The sequence below is a fragment of the Lynx canadensis genome, chromosome X, assembly GCF_007474595.2.
Source record: "Lynx canadensis isolate LIC74 chromosome X, mLynCan4.pri.v2, whole genome shotgun sequence".
Classification (NCBI taxonomy): Eukaryota; Metazoa; Chordata; class Mammalia; order Carnivora; family Felidae; genus Lynx; species Lynx canadensis.
This window is the reverse complement of record NC_044321.2, coordinates 8027936-8036705: the sequence shown is the minus strand read 5'-3', so window position 1 is coordinate 8036705 and position 8770 is coordinate 8027936. Positions and strand designations below refer to the sequence as shown.

The 8770-nt window shown below is 43.3% G+C and overlaps 1 pseudogene; it reads left to right on the top strand.

Moving 5' to 3' along the window:
* Nucleotides 1-4557: 4557 nt before the first annotated feature.
* Nucleotides 4558-5244, top strand: LOC115507716 (annotated as a pseudogene).
* Nucleotides 5245-8770: the final 3526 nt, after the last annotated feature.

Genomic DNA, 8770 nt, shown 5'->3' with positions numbered 1-8770 from the left:
TGAGAAAACCAACTTGGAGAGCGTAACTATGCTACTTTTCTATTACTTTTGTGGCAAATTACTACAAACTTAGTGACTGTGTTCTGTACTAGAGGCTCTTGGGGGAGAATCAACTGTGAGCTCGTTCAGGTTGTTGGCAGAACTCAGTTCCTTGTGGCTGTAGGACTGAGGTCTCTGCTGCCTTGCTGGCTGTAGGCTTGGGCTCTTTCTCAGCTTGGAGAGGTCACCAGCCTTCCTTGGCTCATGGTCCCTCCATCTTTAAAGCCACAAATGCTGTGTCAAATCCTTCTCATGGTTGCAATCTCTCTGACTTCCGCCTTTTTAAAAGTTTTTTTTTCTTTAATTTTAATTCCAGTATAGGTAACATACAGTGTTATATTAGTTTCAGGTATACAATATCATGGTTCACCAATTCTATTCATTACTCAGTGCTCATTCTGAGAAGTGTACTCTTTAATTCCTATCACATATTTCACCCAGACTTCTGCCTTTTAAAGGGCACAGCCGGATAATCTCCATATCCTAAGGTTAGGTGACTTGGGACTTTAATTACGTCTACAAAATCCCTTTGTAACAGTACCTCGATTAGTGTTTGATTAACCAGAGGATGGGAATCTTGTGGGGGCCATGTTTAGAATTCTGCCTGCCCCAGTAACTAACTTGCCTCAATTGGCACAGCTAGAGAGTTGGAAAGCAAGCTTTGGAAACCAAATGTACCCAGCATTAGTCCCTTTTCTGTCTATCAGGTTGCCCTTCTTGCAGAGAGGAGTGGTGGGCAATACCTGAAGAGAATGTCCAGCCCCAATTCCTAACCTAGAGGCATAGAATTTAAATAATTCCTACATTAAAAGTTATAGATTTAACATTTTTTAAATTGTGCATCAAAGTAATGCTCTTTTCCAAATGCCACCACTGGAGAGATGGTATGCTTGTGGGCTACCCAGACAGATCTGGATAAATTCTAAGAGCCACCGTTTATTCATTCTGAAATGCCAAGCCTCAGTTTCAGCACTGTATAGTGGGATAATAATAGTATCTTACAGTTGCATCATGAGAGACTGAAGCAATGACACTTATAAATGTTTTTCATAATTCCTGGCACACAGTAAGCACTCAGTTGTTAACCATCACCTCCGCCAGCATTATCCTCATCATCGTGTTGTGGTCCTCGCCGGCCATCAGCCCAGACAGCAAGTGCATATTAAGTGTATCAAGTATTTATATCCCGTATGATAACATGTAAGACAAATCACGTGCATTTGTCAAATGGGAGGAAAAACTATTATGCCCCCGATCTCATTGCTGACTTGACTTTGCTTCTGAAAACCTCAGCTGTGGATTAATAAGTGTAAGACTTGCTGATTTTTCCATCTCTTGGAGACTCAGGAATAAAAGGGGAGGATTTTTTCTGTGCCACTCATGTAACTGAGCGTTTGTCTGCTTGGTTCCGATTCCGCTGGTCACTTAAATGGATATAAGTTTCATGTCATAATTCACAAGCCCTTGTGTCACTTTCAGGGCCCTCCTCTCAACGTGTCCTCCTCCTTTTCCCTCTTGATCCAAGACCCATTATTGGAAGGTCTCTAACATATGTTTCATTTTACTTTTACTCCAGACTCGAGCTTGCTGTAAACAAGAAATTTATTTTTAGTATTTTTGCTCTGCATTTTATTCAGATCTTTTCTCTTTCTGCATTTGCACCACATTCCTAGGCTGCTGTGAAGCCAACTTTTTCAATGTGAGAAAACGAAATGTCATGGAATGAAGGCTTGGTGGCGACCAACGGAAGTGCCTGTTGAGTCCTCTGTGGGAGGAAGCTGGAGACCCCTGGATGGTTTAAGCAGAGATTTGAGCGAAGAATTATGAAGGACAGAGGTGGTAGGAGGAACCCCCGGGACTGGTTCTAAGCAGCATACGCTGAAGAAAACGTGGGGCTGTCCAGACCTCCGTTAGGATGGGGGAGTGTGGGTGGGAGAGGCCACTGTGGTATAGACACTCCTCCGCCCACCGCAGCCTCTAGAAATCAGCAGTGGAAACGTTCCATGGTATGGTAGTGTTGCGGTTGGAGCTGCAGTCCGAGCTTTGGATTTAATCACCTTACATCAGTTCTATGTATTATTCAAACGTAGGGAGAGGAGAGAAATTTCTAGTGAACAAAACCTTGTGAAAGCCTTCTGGCTCTGCTACCTCCCCCCTGCATTTAACCCAGCCGCCTGCGACGTCCTTTACAAGGTGATGCGCGTCTTTTGCTTTCCGTGTTAGCCTTTTAGCATTCTCATCGTCTAAGCCACGGTTTCTCCACCGTGACCCTCGGACATTTGGGGCCGGGTCATTCTTTGTTTTCCCTCGGCATTTGCTCCACACCCGGAGAGCCTTAGGCAGGAACACCTGAAGCCCTGCTCCTGAGGGCTCTTTTTGGTTTTTCTTCTGATGATGGGCAGTGCTAGGGAGTTAATGCCTATGAAAGGAGCCCTGGGCAAGTGTTGGATGGGGAGGCGCCGGAGAGCTGGGACAAATGTGCGGCGTGGTCCACACTGTCTCCCAGCACTCTCTGATGGGATCGGGCCCCAGTGGCCACAGAAGTGACTTGTTTGATAACGCACCTCTACCGATGTCTGCCCCTTCGCTGACTCCCCTCCCAAATAAACTGTATACATTCACATCCTTGTCTCAGGGTCCACTCGTAGCGGAACGCGAGCTGAGACTCCGTGTTCCAAACATTGCAATTCGGGATGTCTGGAGAAACCTTGAGCCAGTTCTCTAAGATTTGTCCATGAAACGCCATTGATCAGTGTTGTCACCAAGCACTCTAAGGCCTACATCCTGGGTGGGCCAGGCCACGCTGGGGATGGGTGCGCGCTGCTGTGTGTCTGCGCCGATGTGGACATTGTTATTTCTCGTGGGTTTGTTCTGAGTAAAGCTCTTGGAAATTGTGTTTTCCCACAAGTTCCACAAATGTTTCCACATTTTAGAAATTGTTTGAGCATGCTCTAAGCTGTGACTTTGAAAGTCAAACAGTTTTGGCTGGTGATATTATTTTTAAAGAAACAAAACAGTCTTGTTTTGTTTTTAATTCTGGCTTTTGTTATGCTTTGCAATCCTTTTCTGCTCTGAGGGCCTTTACTTCCTTTGTTTAGTGCGTGGCTTTGCAGAAGGCTCATGCAAGTATTTGGTAGACATTTTTATACAGATGTGATTACAGTGAATTTTCCTGGTAATACTTTACATTCTAAAGCCCTTATAACATAGAATGTTTCATTTAATCCTCACCCAAATCTGGGATGATAGGATTAGCATCACGCTTTAATGAAAGAGAAAGCCAAGTTCCAGAAAGTTTAAGTGAGTTTCTGTTTAGCACTTTTAACTAGTCACGAATTAACGTAAAACTTTCATCAATGTGATCAGTGGTTCTTCAAAGACCGCAAAGAAGGACCACACGCTCTCCAAGGGGTGTAGAGCTGTAGGATGTGGGGAAACATGGGGAGGAGAGGACACAGCCCTCAGCAGCAGCTAGCACGCAGAGAAAATGAACACAAGTGAGTCAGAGACTATAGCAGCATGTCCCCAGGTGCTTTTCTGACCTTCCAGGAAATCTTCACTATTGCCGTCAGTCTCCAGCGACCTCTCAGCACCATGAAAGCTGTGGTCCATCTTTCCTGCGGCAGCAGCTAGGAGAGCATGGCACCCCTGTGTCGGTTCACACAATCTAGTGCAAGTTTTTATCTTGCTTGTGCTAAGGTTGTGCCTGGCAAGAAGAGGAAGTACACGACTGTTTCAAATGTCGACGTTGGATTTTGAGGCGAGGTCCGAAGCAAATTGGTTCTGTTCCTGCCAAGGACTGGAATCTTACCTCTGGTACCCAGCCCGGTGTCAGAGTCCCCACTGACAGTTGCCATCCCTGAGACTGAGCTCAGTCTGATTTCTTAAGCCTTTGCCTGTTGCCCAGTGTCGGTACCGGGGTTGCTCCTATGGGAACCCAACCCGATTACCTCCTCTGGGTCCTTCTACCAACAATGAACCTGAGTCATGACTAAGGCATTCTGCACTAACCAGGATTTATTTGGAAAACAGAAAACCTTTAGCTATTTCAAGAAGAAAGTGATTTGATACAAGAGTTGGAGGCTTACTAAGGAACTGGAGAGGCCGGCAGCCACCTTTATCGAAATGGGGAGGATAGTAACATAAAGAAAGAACAACCGGTGATCTCAGCTACCTGCCGTGGCCAGAAGCACCTGGCATCACCTCCCATCGCTCATCTGCCAGAGCCCACACACCTGCCTGCCACCACCACGCTGGGCATTGGCTTCTCTCCTGCCCCGTGAGTGTGTCCTGTTTGTGTGGCCTCACTCTGAACCGCGATGACACAAAGCCTGGAGAAGGTAGCTCACACACTTCTAGCCTCAGAGGTACTGGGAACAGCATAAAAGAAAGAACATAGTGCTGAGTAGCTACTGATAGTACAGGCTATATCCTGTCTCTAGAAATTTTCTGAAGCTGAGTATTGAGCCTTTAAGTAGGACACTTAAAGAGGACAGTGTTGCTCCTCCAAAGTCAAAGATGCTAAGAAAAACATTTCTTATCTGGAGCTCTGTAACAGTGGCCTTGCAGATGCCACTGCCCCGGAAGCTCTGGTGCTGTCCAGCCACCGTCGACCCCACCGTGTTCTTCAACGTCACCGTGGATGGCAAGCCCTTGGGCCATGTCTCCTTTGAGCCGGTTGCAGACAAAGTTCCAAAGACAGCAGAAAACTTTCGTGCTCGGAGCACTGGGGAGAAAGGATTTGGTGATAAAGGTTCCTGCTTTCGCAAGATTATTTGGAAATTTCTGTGCCAGGACTGTGCCTGCACATGCCATAATGGCACTGGTGGCCAGTCCATCTAGGGGGAGAAATCTGACGATGAGAATTTCATCCGGAAGCACACGGGTCCTGGCATCTTGTCCATGGCACACGCTGGACCCAACACAAATGCTTCCCAGGTTTTCATCCCCACTGCCAAGACTGAGTGGTTGGATGGCAAGCATGTGGCCTCTGGCAAGGTGAAAGAGGGAAGGAATATTGCAGAAGCCATGGAGGGCTTTGGCTCCAGGAATGCCAAGGCCAACAGGAAGACCACTATTGCTGACCAACACTTGACTTGTGTTTTATCTTAACTACCAGACCATTGCTTGTGTAGCTCATGAAGGCACCCCTTCACCCCCATCTGCTGGAAATATCCTATAATCTCTGTGCTCTCGCTGCAGTTCTGTGGGTTCCATATTTTCCTAATACTCCCCTCCAAGTCTAGCTGGATTGTGGAGTTATGTTTATGATAATGAAAGAAAAACTAAACAGCAACAATAACACCAACCAAAGATTCTGTAATGGTTCTAATAGTGGATGTGAATCATTTGTATCAAGTGATTTGATACAAGAGTTGGAGGCTTACTAACTAGTCCAAGCAGAACTACCAGGAAAATTGGGCAACTCTCTGTACCCACACCCTTACTCTGCGCAGTATAGTTGTACCCTGAGATTTCCTTATTTCCTGGTAAAATATGTACCACACTTTAGTCAGCTGACTCAGTGTCTGTTCTACTCCTGTATGCCAAGGTCACAGTCTTGGATACGTTTTGGGCTAAGTCTGCTCCTCCAGAGACGAGTCTTGGAAAAAGTCCCCAGGAGGCAGTGGGGACTGGCCAGTGGGTCATCCCTGAATACCTGCTCCATCACATAGTCGTCCAGGGCATGGCACTTGGCTGAGTGCTAACACCACTGTGGCTTTTGCTTTTAGTGGCATATTATACTTGTCATCTGATTCACAACATTTGCTTCCAGAAGCTGTGCTTTTGGCCTGGGTACAAGACTAAAAGGCTGAAGCAACCATGAAATTGACCTAATGCTGTTTAAAAATGTTACAGCTTCTTACGAGTCATGAAGTCTGATTTACTCCTCATAGAATGCTAATAATCAGGTTTCTTTTCATCGCAAAGTGAAATAGTCTTTGTATATTCATGCTTAGGTATTGGGAAGGAAATTTTACTCTGTTTAATAGATTAATTAATAGTAAATATGAACCCGTGATGTATTTTTTTTTTTCCCCTCAAGAACATTTCATAAAACCAGAACTCAGTAAAGCCAGTTGTTCTTTTGGATAAGCCAAATAAAAGGTGTTCTACCTAAGCACCTAGGGACTCTTGATTTAATCTAACTGAAATACTAACTTCAATTTTTTTAAGACTTCAATAACTGATAGTTCTAATTTATTTCTTCTGAGAAATTTGTGTTGGAATTCTAATCGATATTATTCTAAAGATTAAAAAAATTCTGGTTGGAAAGTAGAGATATATCTACTATTAAAATTTTGTTTCTTTGGGGGCACCTGGGTGGCTCAGTCGGTTGAGCGTCCGACTTCGGCTCAGGTCATGATCTCACAGTTTGTGGGTTCAAGCCCCGCATCAGACTCTGTGCTCACCGGTTGCTCAGAGCCTGGAGCCTGCTTCAGATTCTGTGTCTCCTTCTCTCTCTGCCCCTCCCCCACCCACGCTTTGTCTCACTCTGTTTCTCAAAAACAAATAAATGTAAAAAAAAAATTAAAAAATTTTGTTTCTTTGATAATGATTAGCAAGCAAACGGAAGGGCATAAGAGCTTAATAATGAAAATATTAAATTTTAAGATCATTTTCCAAAGTAGATAGTTAATTAACTGGAAGCTGTATTCTTTTCTTGCTCTATATTGAATTGTCCTTTACTTGCACTGAGCACTGGCTTATTGTTTCTTCTTGCTGTCTCTCATTTTGTTTTCATGAAGTAAAGGCTCTTCATATGATTTTTCTGTTGACAATGGTAACATGTCAGCAAGATGTTTTACAACAGAGTAGTTTTGGGGTTGCATCTGACTCTCTGTGACCTTTCACGTATGATATGTTAGACCCCTAGACAGATATAAAGATGAGACATCAAGACTAAGAATGCTAAGAGACATGTTCTGGAAAATAAAGCCTGCAGGAAATCATTCTAAGCGAATCAACAATAACTTATCAAAGGGTATAATGTTTCAGTTCTAGGAGAAACCAAGAATACTGGAATTTGTTCCAGAACTTCACTTCACCTTGATTTAATGTATAAACATGAATGTGAAATTATGCCAGTTCCTTCTAGACTTAAACTGTGATATGAAATGAGGAACTGGTAGCTGTGATCAAGTTCCTGATTCTTACAAATGATGAAGATATGCAAAGTATATTTCCAGTCTTTGTATAAACGCATTAATGTTCTGGCTCATTGGAGTATTTTTCTGATTAACCAGTGGATACGTACTTATATGTGTGTGCTTGCCTGGAAGAGAGAAATGCTTACTCTTGATTAATGTGCTTCTGATTATATACATCTTGTGGGGTTTCATAAAAGTGCACTCCTTAATCTCCACCACATATTTCCCCCATCCCCCCACCCACCTCCCCTCTGGTCACCATTGGTTTGTTCTCTATCGTCAAGAGTCTGTTTCTTGGTTTCCCTCTCTCTCTCTTTCCTTTGCTCATTTGTGTTGTTTGTTAAATTCCACATATGAGTGTAATCATACGGTATGTCTTTGACTGACTTATTTCGCTTAGCATAATACTCTCTAGTTCTATCCATCCGTGTTATTGCAAATGGCAAGATTTCATTCTTTTTAAATGACTGACTAGTATTCCATCAAATATACATGCATATATATTTGTACATACCGCGTCTTCTTTAGCCATTTCTTTATCGATGGACACTTGAGCTGCTTCCATGATTTGGCCATTGTACATAATGCTGCTATAAACATAGGGGTGCATATATCTTTTTGAATTGGCGTTTTCATACTTTCTGGGCAAATACCTGTTAGTGCGATTACTGGAGTGCAGGGCAGTTCTGTTTTTAACTTTGTGAGGAACTTTGATACTGTTTTCCATAGTGGCTGCACCAGTTTGCATTCATTCCCAACGACAGTGCAAGAAGAACCGGTTCCCCTCTCTCCACATCCTTGGCAACACTTATTTTTTTCTTGTGTTTTTAGTGTAGCCATTCTGACAGGTGTGAGGTGATATCTCATTATGGTTTTAATTTGCATCTCCCTGATGTTCTTTTCGTGTGTCTGTTGGCCATCGGGATGTCTTCTTTGGAAAAATGTCTGTTGGTGTCTTCTGCCCATTTTTTATTGGATTATTTGATTTTGGGGGGTGTTGGGTTGTCTACGTTCTTTATATCTTTTGGACACTAACCCTTTATTGGGTATGTCATTTGCAAATATCTTCTCGCATCCTGTAAGTTGCCTTTTAGTTTTGTTGGGTGTTTCTTTCACTGTGCAGAAGCTTTTTATTTTGCTGTAGTCCATTAGTTTATTTTTGCTTTTTTTCTCTTGCCTCAGGGGACTTATCTAGAAAAATGTTCCTGTGGCTGATGTCAGAGAAATTACTGCCTTGCTCTCTTCTGGGATTTTTAAGGTTTCAGGTCTCACGTTTAGGTCCTTAATCCATTTTGAGTTTATTTTTGTGTCTGATGTAAGGAAGTGGTCCAGTTTCTTTCTTTTGCATGTAGCTGACCAGTTTTCCCAACGCCATTTGTTGAAGAGACTCTCTTTTTCCCAGGGGATATTCTTTCCTGCTTTGTTGAAGGTTAATTGACCATACAGTTGTGGGTTCATTTTGGGGTTTTTTATTCTGGTCTGTTGATCTATGTGTCTATTTTTGTGCCAGTACCATACTGTTTTGATGACTACAGCTTTGTAATGTGACCCGAAGTCTGGAATTGTGATACCTCCTGATT